Source organism: Erythrolamprus reginae, chromosome 2, assembly GCF_031021105.1.
Source record: "Erythrolamprus reginae isolate rEryReg1 chromosome 2, rEryReg1.hap1, whole genome shotgun sequence".
NCBI classification, from domain to species: Eukaryota; Metazoa; Chordata; class Lepidosauria; order Squamata; family Dipsadidae; genus Erythrolamprus; species Erythrolamprus reginae.
In genome coordinates, this window is record NC_091951.1 from 17082593 (window position 1) to 17098954 (window position 16362).

Below are 16362 nucleotides of genomic sequence, written 5' to 3' on the forward strand. Positions count from 1 at the left end.
ACATTTAAATATGTTTAAGGTCCAGGAGGGAAGTGTTTTTAATAAGAAAGTGAACATAAGAACAAGGGGACACAATCTGAAGTTAGTTGGGGGAAAGATCAAAAGCAACATGAGAAAATATTATTTTACTGAAAGAGTAGTAGATCCTTGGAACAAACTTCCAGCAGATGTGGCTGGTAAATCCACAGTAACTGAATTTAAACATGCCTGGGATAAACATATATCCATCCTAAGATAAAATACAGAAAATAGGATAAGGGCAGACTAGATGGATCATGAGGTCTTTTTCTGCCGTCAGTCTTCTATGTTTCTATGTTTCTACCTTACACATGTAGCTCCGTTGCATTCCTCGGTGCTATGTTCAGGGCAGCCCATTATAAAAGAAAACATGGCACATACAAATCCTATGTGGGGGGCTTTGCAGTTTGTCTCACATCATGTAGTACCCTGTTTCCCCGAAAATAAGACAGTGTCTTATATTAATTTTTGCTCCCAAAGATGTGCTACATCTTATTTTCAGGGGATGTCTTATTTTTTTTCAATGAATTGTATCCTCTATCCTGCTACAGCAAAAAGACATCCAAACACGTAAGCTGCATGTTGGATGCATGTTGGATGTGTTTTTTTAATCTGACCGATGCAGCATTTTAGGATACAAAGGAGAGAACCCTTTTAAGCGTGTGCAGAAAAATGAAAAGTGCCCTGAATGTGGGAAGTGTTTTGGCACGAAATCAAACCTAGTTCAGCATCAGAGAATTCACACGGGGGAAAGACCTTATCAATGCTTAGAATGTGGGGGATGTTTTTGCTACAAGTCACACCTAATTCGACATCAGAGACTTCACACTGGGGAGAGGCCTTTTAAATGTGGGGAATATGGGAAAAGTTTTACCACAGGAACACGGCTACGGATTCATCAGAGAATCCACACAGGGGAGAAGCCGTACAAATGTGTGGAGTGTGGGAAAGGTTTTTCCCGAAAACATCACCTTGGAAGGCATGAAAAGGTCCATATGCGAGTGAAACCATAGAAGCATATAACAAATCTAATATTTAAAATTTCTAAAAACCCTTATTAAAAACCAAACATACACACAAACATACCATGCATAAATTGTATAGGCCTAGGGGGAAGGGATATCTCAATTCCCCCATGCCTGACGACAGAGGTGGGTTTTAAGGAGCTTATGAAAGGCGAGGAGGGTGGGGGCAATTCTGATCTCTGGGGGGAGCTGGTTCTAGAGGGCCGTGGCCGCCACAGAGAAGGCTCTTCCCCTGGGCCCCGCCAAACGACATTGTTTAGTTGACGGGACCCGGAAAAGGCCCACTCCATGGGACCTAACTGGTCGCTGGGATTCGTGCGGCAGAAGGTGGTCCTGGAGATATTCTGGTCCAATGCCATTAACGGCTTTATAGGTCATAACCAACACTTTGAATTGTGACTGGAACCTGATCGGCAGCCACTGCAGGCTGCGGAGTGATGACAAAACATGGGCATATCTGGGAATGCCCATGATAGCTCTCGCAGCCGCATTATGCACGATCTGAAGGTTCCGAATACTTTTCAAAGGCAGCCCCATGTAGAGAGCGTTGCAGTAGTCGAACCTCGTGGTGATGAGGGCATGAGCAACTGTGAGCAATGACTCCCAGTCCAAATAGGGCCGCAACTGGTGCACCAGGTGAACCTGGGCAAACGCCCTCCTCGCCACAGCTGAAAGATGATTCTCTAATGTGAGCTGTGGATCGAGGAGGACGCCCAAGTTGCAGACCCTCTCTGAGGGGGTCAGTAATTCCCCCCCCCCCAGGGTGATGGATGGACAGATGGAATTGTCCTTGGGAGGCAAAACCCACAGCCACTCTGTCTTGTCAGGGTTGAGTTTGAGCCTGTTGACACCCACCCAGACCCCAACAGCCTCCAGGCACCGGCACATCACTTCCACTGCTTCACTGACTGGACATGGGGTGGAGATATACAGCTGGGTATCATCAGCATACTGATGATATCTCATCCCATGCCTCTGGATGATCTGGCCCAGCGGTTTCATGTAGATATTAAATAGCAGGGGGGAGAGGACCGACCCCTGAGGCACCCCACAAGGGAGAGACCTAGAGGTCGACCTCTGACCCCCCACTAACACCGACTGCGACCGTCCATAGAAGTAGGAGGAGAACCGCCGAAGGACAGTGCCTCCCACTCCCAACCCCTCCAGCCGGCACAGAAGGATACCATAATCATCAATCTGTTTTTTATTTTCAGTCCCTTTTTCATCTGTATAATATCCTTGTTCTTCATGAAGCCATAGAGATGCATAAAGTTTTGATCAAAGTGACATCAGAGAAATCACATGGGAAAACACCCACTATGACCTCAAGGTGCAACAATTTTCCATAGTGGATCAACCCCTGAAAATCATAAATGTTTGTAAACTTGGTTAAATTTAAAAAAACATAAAGTACAAGAAAACAGAAGAAAGAACTGGAAAAAAGCAAGGATGTGGAACGAAAAGCAAAATTGGAGACTGCAGAGAAAAAGGAAAAGGTTAGAGAAAAAGTAACTTCAAACTTTATTCACTACAGGTAAAATCCTAAGTATCAATAATTCCTTGAATTAAAATAAACCGAGAACGTCCCCATTCTTCCATTCTGGGTATTCGTGAGTCTAGCTTATAAAAATAAAATAAGAATTCTAGAACTGTTCCGAGTTTTGTCTCTTGATTCAGCTTCTCTTGGAGAATGCAAATGAATTCACAGGAAAAGAGGAAGAGGAAGTAGAAGAGGGGAGAAGGAAGAGTGTAGAAGGTGAGGCTGGAAGGAGGGGCAGAGGAAGAATAAAAAATAGGAAGAGGGGAGAGAAGGGGGTATATGATGCAAAAAGGATATTGAGACTCTAGAAAAAGTACAGAGAAGAGCAACAAAGATGATTAGCGGACTGGAGGCTAAACCATGAAGAATAATTGCAGGAACTGGACATGGCTAGTTTAATTAAAAGAAGGACTAGAGGAGACATGATTGCAGTCTTCCAGTATCTCAGTGATTGCCATAAAGAAGGAGTCAACCTATTCTCCAAAGGACCTGAGAGTAGAACAAGAAGCAATGGGTGGAAACTAAACAAGGAGATAAGTAATTTAGAACTAAGGAGAAATTTCCTCACAGCCAGAACGATTGATCAGTGGAACAGCTTGCCTCCAGAAGTTGTGAATGCTCCAACACTGGAAGTTTTAAAGCAGATGTTGGATAAACATCTGTCTGAAGTAGTCTGGTTTCCTGCCTAAGCAGGGGGTTGGACTAGAAGATCCCAGGTCCCTTCTAACTCTGTTGTTGTTATTATTGGGAAGGAAGTGATATGAAGTGTTATGGAAAAACACAAGATGATTACAAAAGGTGCAAGATTACGATGTTTGTTCATTGTTTATTGGATAGTAATGTAGACTAATATAAATGTTGATATGATTCAAGGTATATATGTTGATTTATATATGTGAAGAGAGTGTTCAAAAATAAAACAAAATTAAAAGACAATAAAAGTTGAACTGAATTGAATTGGATGGGATGCTGTTTCCTGATGCCCCGAAGTGCACAAAAGGGGATAATTGTAGCCTTTCCTACGTCCCAGTCACCCCAAACTTTGGGGGAAGCAGAAATCGCCGGTGGCCTCTTCTCAATCCAGGGGAGAGAAAGACTCCCGGCCACTCTGAACTGGGCCGGCCGGGAAAGAGGCGGCTCGCCCAGCGTTCTCTGAGGTGGAAGCGGCACTTCCCGAGCTTCGGAACTATAGCCGCTCCTAGAGGAGGAGATGAAAAAGGGCTAGAGCGTCTCCTCCACTCCTTCAGGGAGGAAACGGAGCCGGAAAAGGCAGGGAGAAGCCTCCGTGGTGCCCTCTAAGAATCTCCTGTGGCTCTTCCTCCCTCTCTATGGTTTCCTCATTTGCGGCATTTTGAGCGGCTGTGCGAATTGTTGGTGTCCGGCGAGGCTACCGCTCGTCCCCGCTCCGGGCAAGCGGGGCTCCTGCTCTCCCTTGGGCTGCCAGGAGGGCTTCTCCCCGCCAGGAGAAAGGTAGCCCCGGGTGCCCCCTCGGTGCCAGGAAGGTTCCGGGTGGATGCGGGGCTGGACAGGGAGCCTCGCCCCACGGAGGTAAAGGGGGGCTTTTCTTTTAAGGGTTTAAGTGGAGGGGGGATCATTTTGGGAATGAAAAATAAAATAAAAATAAAATTTTATTTGAATACATATATACACACAATACACAAGACAAAACAAAAACATTTAAAAAGAAAATTGGATGAATGTGTAGCAAATCTATATAACGGTTCTAACTGTACTCACATTCTATTACATGTCACTTTTTAAATATTTGTTATAAACCAGTTTTTTTAAAGAAAATAATCATAATCATATAAGTAATTTTATAGTATCTCTATTTCCCATCATACAATTTGTCACCAAGAAGTAACTCTTTTTAATTGTTAATTGAATCACTTTAACCTTTTTTCTAGCCAACAATAAAACATATCCCAGCACTTATAGAATTCAGACTCTTCCTTGTTTTTTATCTCTAGTGTTAATTTGTCCATCTCTGCACATGTTGTAATTTTCTCTATTATCTCCTTCTCCTGTGGCACCATTTCATTTTTCCAGTGTTGAGCAAATATTAACCTGGCCGCCGTTGTTATATGTTTGACCAAACGAATCTGATATTTTTCCAATTTATGGTGTAATATTCCAAGTAAAAAACATTCTGGGATTTTTTTCTATTCTAGTTCCTAATATTTCTTCCAACCAATTTCTTATTTTCTCCCACAAGTGTTTTGCTTTTTCATATTTCCATCATAGGTAATAATAGGAGCCAAATTCCACTTTGCACTTCCAGCATTTGGGTATTAACTTCCTGTGTAGTTTGGCTAGTTGAGTAGGTCTTATGTGCCATCTATAACACATTTTGAACCAATTTTCTTTGTAAGAGGAGTCTAGTGTCAATTTTTGATTTCTCTCCGATGTCTGCTGCCATTCATCTAACTCTATGCTATATCCAAAATTCTGTTCTCATTTTTACATACTAACCTTTCCTTTTCCCTTTTCTGTCATTTGGGCCAATAAATAACGATATAATTTCTAAACTGATTTTTCCTGTGTACCTAGTAGTAATTTATCTAATATCTTTTCCTTCACAATCCCTGGTTCTTTCTTTTCTTTGTCATGTCTTGATTTAATCTGTAGGTATTCCCACCATTCTAATTTAATTCCTCCGTTCTTTAATTCTGTTCTTGTTTTAATATTCCCGTCATCCTTAATCATATATTTATATGTAACTCTTTTGCCCAGTTTCCTGAAATTTGGGTGGACAAAAGCTTCCAATGGTGGAAACCAATTTGGAATAGCCCTATATGTCTTTCTTTTTATTTTCAGCCAAACATTCAAGAGTGAGTTTCTGATATAATGATTTGTGAAATATCTCTCTTCCCACAAAAAGGAATGCCATCCAGATTGTAAATCATGGCCCTCTAATAACCTGGTATTATCTAATTGGATCCAACCTTTAATCCCTGTTAAAACAGATGCATTATAGTACTCTTTCTAATCAGGTAGGCCAAGACTGTCAGGATGAGGTTAATTAAGGTCCGTTTGGACCATAAATCATCCCGGAGGCGACGGATTGAGAAAGAGAGCATTTGTTTTCAAAACAAGGTTTCTTTTTATTATAAAAGTAGAAAATTAAATATGTCATAAGAGACAAATAAAAAATACATCTTCACATGATGGCAGCTAATACAGGACTGACTATATTAAAATGGAGAAAGGCATAAAGACAGATATGAGCTGAAATGACGTGGCAGGATTTTACATCATAACAGGAGGAGCTAATAAAACATACACACAGTTAACTATTTAATTACTGAATGTCTCTGAATGTCTCTGGGGCTGTCAATATTCAGCGTGACAAAGACCACCATCCTCTTTTGCGTCTTGTAGATATTTAAACCGGATTCTAGGTTTTTTTTAATGCTGCCATATAAATTTGCTGACTAGACTGTTCAAATTAGTAAAATATTCTTATTTTAATTTTATGAGTGCAGTTTGGAATAAAAAAAGAATTTTAGGTAGTACGTTCATTTTAATTGTTGCGATTCTTCCCATAAGAGAGACTTGAAGTTTCCCCACATCTAAATCTTTTTTTATTTTTTCATTTAATTTATCATTATCAGTTTTTAATGTTAGATTAATCCCTAAGTATTTTGTTTATTTGTTTATTGATTGATTGATTGATTGATTGATTGATTGATTGGATTTGTATGCCGCCCCTCTCCATAGACTCAGGGCGGCTAACAACAGTAACAAAAAACAGCATGTAAATCCAATACTAAAACAACTAAAAACCCTTATCCTTTTTGTTATCTGAATATTTAACTTTGCCACCAGTTCCTCTTTTTGACCCACCTTCATATTTTTAACTATCATTTTAGTTTTTTGCTTATTTATTTTAAATCCTGCTGAATTCCCAAATTTTTCTAGTATATCCAGTAATATCGGACCTGATTCCATTGGGTTTTCAAGAATGAAGACAAGGTCATCCGCAAAAGCCTGTAATTTGTATGTTGCCTTTTTGATTTTTAGAACTTTTATTTGCTCATTGCTTCTAATTATTCTAGTGAGTGCTTCTAGAGTTATTGGTCTCCATGTGCAGGAGAAGAAAGGGGTTGTTTGGGCTCTTTGGAGAGCTGAAGAAGGTAAATCTGCCTCTCACTTTCACTTCTTTTTTCTTCATCCTGCAGGTGCCACCAGGAAAACCTTTGGAGAAAATTCTGCTTGCAGGATTCAAACTGGATCAGTCATGGAGACCAGAGCTTTAGTCTTCTGAGCTTTTGGACTCGTGCTGGAGCTCATCTTCCTGCCAATCTTCCAACCTTTTTGGCAAAGTTCTGCTTGTAAGAATTTCTTGGGATGGAAAGACCTGGAAGTGAGCAGCCCCTGGAAACAATGCAGAGGGGGGAACATTCTGGCCAAAGATCCCTTCAGAGGAATCAGGGGAGACACTCAAAATGCTCCCAGTGCGGGAAATCCTTTGCCTACTTGTCCCTCCTTTTAATCCACCGGAAGCTGCATGCAGGGAGTGGATCCCATCTGTGTTTTATTTGTGGGAATTTCTTTGCTGGAGTGTGGAGCTTTGCCAAACATCTCCGGAGCCACCCTGGACTGAAGCCTTACAAATGTGGACAGTGCGGAAAGCGTTTTGCTAAATGCTCAGACCTTGGTTCCCATCGGCGAATCCACCAGGGAAAGAGATCTCTGGAATCCTGGAAGCACTGGGGAAGATTTCCTGGGAGACGGCATCTTTCTAGGCCTCAGAACAACCCGATTGAAGAGAAGCCCTGCAGGTGTGTGCAATGTGGGATGTGCTTTTCCCAAAACTCAGAACTGCTGGAACATCAGACAATCCACGCCAGAGAGAAACCTTATCAATGTCTGGAGTGTGGGAAATCTTTCCACGATAAACATTTATTTAGAAAACATGAGAAAATTCACACAGGGCAAAGCCCTTATAAATGCTTTGAGTGTGGAAAATGTTTCACTCGGAGCTCATCTCTTTGCAAACATAAGAAAACACACACAAAGGAGGAAAGCAAAACGTGCCTAGAATGTGGGAAATGTTTTTCCAGCAAGTCACACCTGCTGATACATCAGAGAATTCACACTGGAGAAAGACCCTATCAGTGCTCAGAATGTGGGAGGTGTTTTTCCACCAAGGCATGCTTGCTGAAACATCAACGAATCCACACTGGAGAAAAACCCTATCAGTGCTCAGAATGTGGAAGATGTTTTTCCCAAAACTCCAACCTAATTCGACATCGGAGACTGCACACTGGAGACAGACACTATAAATGCCCAGAATATGAGAAACGAGAAAAGCAATATAAATGTAAGGATTGTGATAAATGTTTTAGTACAATGTCAAATCTTTCTCAACACCAAAGTATCCATACAGGGGTGAAGCCCTATATGTGCATTGAGTGTGGAAGGTTTTTCCGTACAATACCAAGCCTCAGAAGTCATGAAAATGTTCACAGAGGGGAAAAAAAGTTCAAATGTTTAGACTGTGGGAAAGCATATGCTACTCCATCATCCCTTAGAATTCACTTCCAAACCCACACAGGTGAGAAACCCCACAAATGCTCAGTGTGTGAGAAATCTTTTGTCCAGAAATATACACTTGTGAAGCATCAGAGAAGCCACTCAGGGAAGCAATATAAGTGTCCGGAGTGTGAGAAATCTTTTCATTGCAAATATTATCTTAGAAAACATGAGATGCTTCACAAAGGAGGAGAGGACCCTTCCAAGCCTGTGCAGATCAAGCGCCCCAAATCGGGGAGGTGTTTTGGCTACAATTCAACTCTAAATCGACATATGAGAGTTCACACTGGAGACTTCACTCAGAGCTCATCTCTTTGCAAACGTAATAAAACACACACAAAGGAGGCAAGCAAAACGTGCCTAGAATGTGGGAAATGTTTTTCCAGCAAATCTTGCCTAGTTAGACATCATAGAGTTCACACCGGAGAAAAACCCTATCAATGCTCCAAATGTGAGAAATGTTTTTCCAACAAGTCGTGCATCCTGAGACATCAGAAAATTCACACCGGAGAAAAACCCTACCATTGCTCTGAATGTGGGAAATGTTTTTACAGAAAGTCATGCCTGCTGACACATCAGAGAATTCACACCGGAGAAAAACCCTATCATTGTTCAGAATGTGGAAAGCAGTTTTCACAAAACTCCAGCCTAATTCGACATCAGAGACTTCACACTGGAGACAGACCCTATAAATGCCCAGAATATGAGAAACGAGAAAAACGATATAAATGTAAGGATTGTGATAAATGTTTTGCTACAATATCAAATCTTTCTCGACACCAAAGTATCCATACAGAAGTGAAGGCTTACATGTGTATTGAGTGTGGAAGATTTTTCCGTACAATACCACACCTCAGAAGTCATGAAAATGTTCACAGAGGAGAAAAAAAGTTCAAATGTTTAGACTGTGGGAAAGCATTTGCTAATTCATCATCCCTTAGAATTCACTTCCTAACACATACGGGAGAGAAACCCCACAAATGCTCGGTGTGTGAGAAATCTTTTCTCCGAAAATATCCACTTGTGATGCATCAGAGAACCCACTTAGAGAAGCAATATAAGTGTCCGGATTGTGGGAAATCTTTTCATTGCAAATATTATCTCAGAAGGCATGAGATGATTCACAAAGGAGGAAAGAACCCTTTCAAGCCTGTGCAGATAAAGTGCCCTGAATGTGGGAAATGTTTTAGCTTCAAGTCAAGCTTAAATCGACATATGAGACTTCACACTGGAGACAAACCCTATCAATGCCCAATATGTGAGAAACGATTTGTGGACTCTGGTGGACTTCGGAGGCATCAGAAGAGTCACCCAGGAGAGTTGCCCTGTAAATGTGGGGAGTGTGGGAAAAAGTTTCTCACAGAAAAACTGCTTTGGCTTCATCAGAAAATCCACTTCGAGAAGCAATCTAAACGTCCGGAGAATGAGAACTGTTTTGGCCAGAAGTCAAGTGTAATTCAGTATCAAAGACTTCATACTAGAGAAAGACCCTATCAGTGCACAGAATGTGGGAGATGTTTTGGCTTCAGGTCAAACCTAAGTCGACATTACAGAATTCACACTGGAGACAGACGTTATCAATGCTCAGTATGTGACAAAAGCTTTGTGGATTCTTCTCAACTTCGGAGACATGGGGAGATCCACACAGGGGAGTGGACCTGTAAATGTAGGGAGTGTGAGAAAGATTTATCGCAGCTACACTGTCTCAAACCCTGAGGCCCTGGGATGTTTGAGATCCTGCTTCAGGTTTATCAGAATCCACATGGGGAGAAGCCATATCTATGTGTGTAGTGTGGGAAATGTTTTCCCCCAAAAACAATACCATGGAAGGCATCACAAGGTCTATATGCGAATGAAGCCATAGAGATGCATAGAGTATGGTAATGTTTTCTTCAAAAGCAAAACATCAGAAAAATTACAAGGAAAAAGCCCTTATAGGTCCTGATGGTAGAATAGTTTTTTCATATTTTTTCAACTCTCAGAAGTCATATAAGAGTTCACAAGGGGAAGGAGGGAATTAGAAATTATTAGATTGTGGGAGAACATTTTCTTGTCAATTATCACTTAAAAATCACACTCCATATAGGAAAGATGCAGTTAAAATATTTTAAGTGTGATGCATGATTTGCCTGGAAAAATACTCTTTTCAGCATCAGTGAATTCTTACTGAAGAGAAACTTTTTCAGGGCTCAGATTTTTATCTGAGTTTTTAACTAAACTATATTTACTAAATTTACTAACATTTACTACCTAGAGCTAAACTATATTTAGTTCTAGGCTGCACTAAGAGAGGGATAGAATCAAGATCACGTGAAATGTTAATACCACTTTATAAGGCCTAGGTAAGGCCACACTTGGAATATTGCATTAAGTTTTGGTCGCCACGATGCAAAAAGGATGTTGAGACTCTAGAAAAAGTACAAAGAAGAGCAACAAAGATGATTAGGGGACTGGAGGCTAAAACATGAACAACTGTTGTAAGAACTGGGCATGGGCTAGTTTAATGAAAAGAAGGACCAGGGGTGACATGATAGCAGTGTTCCAATATCTCAGGGGTTAACACAAAGAAGAGGGAGTCAGGTATTCTCCAAAGCACCTGAGGGGTAGGACAAGAAGCAATGGGTGGAAACTAATCAAGGAGAGAAGTAAATTAGAACTCGGGAGAAATTTCCTGACAGTCAGAACAGTTGATCAGTGGAACAGCTTGCCTCCAGAAGTTGTGAATGCCCCAAGACTGGAAGTTTTTAAGCAGATGTTGGATAACCATTTGTCTGAAGTAGTGTAGGGTTTCCTGCCAAAGCAGGGGATTGGACTAGAAGATCCCAGGTCCCTTCCAACTCTGTTGTTGTTATTGTTGTACACATAAGAAATCCACAAAGGAACAAAAGCTGCCCCGAGTCCTCGGAGAGAGGCGCAATGTAAATCCAATAAATAAATAATAAATAAAACCTTACAGGTGTATGGGATGAAAATACTTTTCCTTGCCAATTGGAACATCTTGCCCCCCTGGAGTTTGTCCATTAAAATTGCCTCTTTGCCAAGTAAAATTTTGTAAAATTTCTTTGCCAAGTAAAATTTTGTACAGTTTTAATTCTAAGACATGAATATGAAAATGTGATGTATGAAAACCTAATACAGTGTTCCCTCAATTTTTGCTGGTTCGAACTTTGCGAATAGCCTATACCACGGTTTTTCAAAAAATATTAATTAAAAAATACTTCGCAGGGTTTTTTTCTATACCACATTTCCCCCCGTCCGATGACGTCATACATATCGCCAAACTAATAATTTTTGTAAATTAATAACAAAAAAAAATTATTGTTAATAAATAATTATGTTTATAAATATCAGGATCACTAAGTGTCTTATTCAATGGTGAGTACCAGTAATAATGGTGAGTAAATGGTTGTTAAGTGAATGGGAAATGGTAATTTAGGGGTTTAAAGTGTTAAGGGATGGCTTGTGATACTGTCCATAGCCAAAAATGGTGTATTTACGTCCGCATCTCTACTTCGAGGAAATTCGACTTTCGCGGGCAGTCTCGGAACGCATCCCCCGCGAAAATCGAGGGAACACTGTATAAGTCTAAGTGCTATTGCTATCTGTCAATTTTACATTTAGTTATTCATATTTTGACCGCGGCCAGGATAATATATGCGCAAAATTGGAAAGGGGAAAATATCCCCAAAGAAGAGGAAGTTATTAAGAAAATATTAGAATGCGCTGAAATGGATATGATGACAAGACGGTTAAAAGATCAAGAAGAAACAGAATTTTATGAGATATGGAACAAAGTGTATATATGGATAAACAAGAAGAAATATTAATATTAAAAGTAAAAATAAATAAATAAGAGAATTGTATTAGCAGAGATATGACTTAAGTGTTAGGTTAGACTTTTTAGGGATATGATTTAAGAGTTATGAATTAGTTTATGTATGAAGATTTAATATAAAAAGTTAAACAAATTTCTTCTTTTCATTTAAAGTAATAAGTTGATTTTAAGCTTTTTTTGAATGTATTCTTTTTTTTTGTATTGAATTTTTACTTCTAGAATAAGCGGGGAAGATACAACCCCATTTTTATGTTAAATGTACGTTTGTCAGTTTTGTCTATTTTAAGAAAATCAATAAAATTTATTGGGGAAAAGAAATTACCTCCTTGGAAATTTTCTTTGCCACGTTAAATTTTGCTAATTTTTAAAGTTTTAATTCTAAGACCTGAATATGAAAATTTGATGTACGTAAATCTAATCTCTAATGTGAAATTGTCTGGAATCGTATAAGGGCTCCTGTCTTGGGCAAGGAAGGTGGGACTAGAAGACTACAGCTTTGTTATTCAGTGGTAGGTCTATTCTACCCCTGTAATTCTAAAGATTTAACAAGAAAAAGGGAAATGGATGAAAAGCAATCTTCTGATCCAATATCCCTAGTAGAAATGCTTCCGGCTTTGTGTTTATATTTCATTTTGTAATTTCTTCATGCCAAATTTGTATTTTTTGCCAAAATTGTTTAATTACTGGGCAGGTCCACCATATGTCGTAGTATGATCCATTTTTATGTTGCCATTTCCAACATTTAGGATTTAAGTTCTGATACATTTTGGCCAATCTCACTGGTGCTAGTTGTCATCTATAATACATTTTATAAAGATTTTCTTTGTATATGGCTGATTTAGTTAATTTATAATTTCTATTCCATATTTCAACCCATTGTTCCAAGTTTATGTTATATTGAAAAATTTTAGCTCAACTAATCATGCTTCCTTTCACAATGTCTTCCTCCATTTTATAGTTTAATAGAAATGTATGGATTTTTTTTTTAAAAAAATCCAAATTTCCCCCCCCCCCATCTGCTTTCTCTTTTGCTATTCTGAATTTCCTCTTATCTTCTTTTAATCTTGATCTAATTTGATAATAAGGCCACCAATCAGTTTTAATCCCTCATTGGGTCAGAATTTGAATATTGTTCAACTCTCATTGTTGATCTAAAATTTCCAAATACAGTGGTACCTCATCTTACGAACGCCTCTTTTAACGAACTTTTCAAGATACGAACCCGGTGTTTAAGATTTTTTTGCCTCTTCTTCCGAACTATTTTCACCTTACGAACCCAAGCAGCTGCTCCTGGGATGAAGGGGTTTCTTTTTTCCCCTTTTTTGAAGAAAGAAAAGGGAGGGGCAGCTTGGAGGAGTAAAGATTTTGCATGTTTGCAAAGGCACTGAAACTGTCTTTTGAAAAAAGAAAAGGGAGGGGCGCCCCCCTTGCCTTCCTTCCTTCCCACTCACCCTTTAGCCTAGCCTTGCTTCTTCCACCCGCCCCCTTTAGCTGCTCCTCCCTGCCCTCTGTTCGCCTCCCTTCTAAGGTTTGGGATTTTCCTGAAGGATTTGCACGCATTATTTGCTTTTACATTGCTGCACGAATCCCAGCGACCGGTTAGGTCCCACAGAGTCGGCCTTCTCCGGGTCCCGTCAACTAAACAATGTCGGTTGGCGGGACCCAGAGGGAGAGCCTTCTCTGTGGCGGCCCCGACCCTCTGGAACCAGCTCCCTCCAGAGATTAGAATTGCCCCCACCCTCCTTGCCTTTTGTAAACTCCTTAAAACCCACCTCTGCCATCAGGAATGGGGGAATTGAGGCATCTTCCCCGGGCCTATACAGTTTATGCATGGTATGTTTGTGTGTATGTTTTTACTTTTTAATAAGGGGTTTTTAGTAACTTTTAAACTATTAAATTTGTTGTACATTGTTTTATTGTTGTTGTGAGCTGCCCCGAGTGCGGAGAGATGCGGCATACAAATATAATAATAATAATAATAATAATAATAATAATAATAATAATAATAATAGGTGGAACTACAACTGATTACTTCATTTTACTGGTCCACAATAGAAAGCATCCCCACTTATTCCATTATGATATGGTATCCTGGCTTAACAACCATGGATAGAAAGACATTACAGAGTGTGATAGCATGGCACAAAACCTCATGGGCCTTCTTGATGTACAAAAGTAAGCAAATATGTAAATATGCAAAGTAATACGTTAACCAAAATAAGGTAAAAATACATATATCTCTAATCAAAATTCTGAAGGGGATGTAAATATCCCAAGTGTATTTTTTATTTGTGTCTGGTTTTTTCTTTCTTTCTTTTTTGTTTTATTCTTCACTTTGCTAGTATTCATTATGTTTATACAAATTTATTGAAAGTGTTTTGTTTTTAAAATTAAATTAAAAAAATTAAAAAAGAAAAGTGATAAGACTTTCAGTGCTGGTGCAGCACATTCATATTGGAGCTATATTATAATGTAACATGTGTATAGAGGATTGTGTGCTGCTAGTATGATTTATTGTGTTAAAGGGGTTTTTTTACACTATGAGTTACTGATACGTATATATGTTGGGGGGCGCTGCCTTAAGGAAGGCTCAGCCAATCCCATTAGACATGACAGAACTGAACTGAATGGGATGTTGTTTCTTGATGCCCCAAATGCACAAAAGGTGAAAAATTATGGCCAACCCCACGTCCCATCCCCTCAAATTCTGTGGGAAGCAGGGATCCCAGGTGGACTCTTCTGAAAGGGAAGGGAAAGTCTCCGGGCCACTCTGAATTCGGGCCGGTTGGCAAAAGGCAGCTCGCCCATCTTTCTCCGAGGGGGAAGCGGCGCTTCCCGAGCTCCGAAACTGTAGCCGCTAGTGGAGGAGAGGAAGGAGGGCCAGAGCGTCCCACCCCTCCATCTCTCCCAGGGAGGAAGAAGGGCCGGAAAAGGCCGGGAGAAGACTCCGTGGGGCCTCTCTAGGAGTCTCCTGTCATTCTTCCCTCTTTGTGGTTTCCCTGGTTGCGGCGTTTTGTGCAAATTCTTGCTGTCGGGCAAGGCTGCTGCTCGTCTCCACTCTGTGCAGGTGGGGCTCCTGCTCTACCTCGGGCTGCCAGGAGGGTCCTGGATGGATGCGGGGATGGACGGGGAATCTGGGCAAAATGGGGGTGGGGAGCCTCGCCCCACGGAGGGAAGGGGGGCTTTTCTTTTAAGGGTTTACGTGGAGGGGGGAATCATTGTGTGAGTGAATGAAAGAAACACCCGCCTGCTCTCTTCAACTGGGGGTGGAGGGTTTTGTTTAGGGGGGATATAAGGACATAAGGTTTAAATTGTTTGAATTGAGTTCATTTTCTCCCAACGGAGAAACGATCCACTTTCTTCCATCTTCATCTAAATGGAGAAGAATTGATATTTTATTTTAGTATTTTAGTTGGTTATTTTTGTTTCTACAAAGCTGAGTAGAAGCTAAGAAAAAAACATTATTTTCTTAGTTTTGCTGCGGAGGGTGTGATGTGGAAGTTGGTGGATTTTATCCATCACACTACCGCAGAAAGGGACCTTGGAGGTCTTCTAGTCCAGCACCCTGCTCAAGCAGGAGACCCTATATACTATTTCAGACTTGTGCTCTCCAGTCTTTCCCTAGAAGCCTCCAGTGTTGGAGCAGCCACAACGTCTGCGGACCAGTTGCTCCACTGATTAATTATCCTCCCTGCTAGGAAGCTTCTCCTTAATTCCAGGTTGCTTCTAGCCTTGATCTCTTTCCATCCATTATTTCTTGTCCTGCATTCTGGTGCTTTGGAGAATAGCTTGCCTCCTCTTCCTTGTGGCAGCCTCACAAATACTTGAATGTTGCTACGGTATTATGTCACCTTCAATCCTTTTTTCTAGAATCTAGAGTTACCATTCTTGGCAAAGAAGGAAATAAAATTGGTTTGGCCTGATCACTTTTTAACTAACCCATAATGGCTTTTAATTTAACTTTGACTCTGGGTTTTTGCAGACCTGTGTTTTTATTATCTTTTCCAGGATCTTTCCAGGTGTTGATGTTGTGCTGATTGGTTTGTAGATTCTGGGGTCTCTCTTTTTTTTCCCCTTGAAGATGGGAACCACATCCACTCTTATCAGATTCATTGTTGAGTCATTGGTCTCCATGTGCAGTAGAAGAAAGGGGTTGTACTTCATGGGTTTCATTATTTCTCTTACATCATTCATTTTTTCTTCATGGAGATAATGTACTTTCCTTGATTGACTATCTGCTCTGCAGACTATAGTTTTTGTTCTCCTGAGAATTAAAACACCGGTCACTGAAACTTCCCTTTTTTCCTTAGGAAATTCTAAGATATTTTCTTCCATTTGCAGAAATGCTGGGTTTTGTCTCTTTTTTAGAAAGATTCCTGAAGATTGATCTTTTGTGGGTAACTGCA

At 40.3% G+C, this 16362-nt stretch overlaps 1 pseudogene; it reads left to right on the plus strand.

Annotated features, from left to right (window-relative positions):
- The window catches only part of LOC139159796 (zinc finger protein 721-like), a 47476-nt pseudogene extending 35208 nt beyond the window's left edge, over positions 1-12268 (plus strand).
- The last annotated feature ends 4094 nt before the right edge of the window (positions 12269-16362 follow it).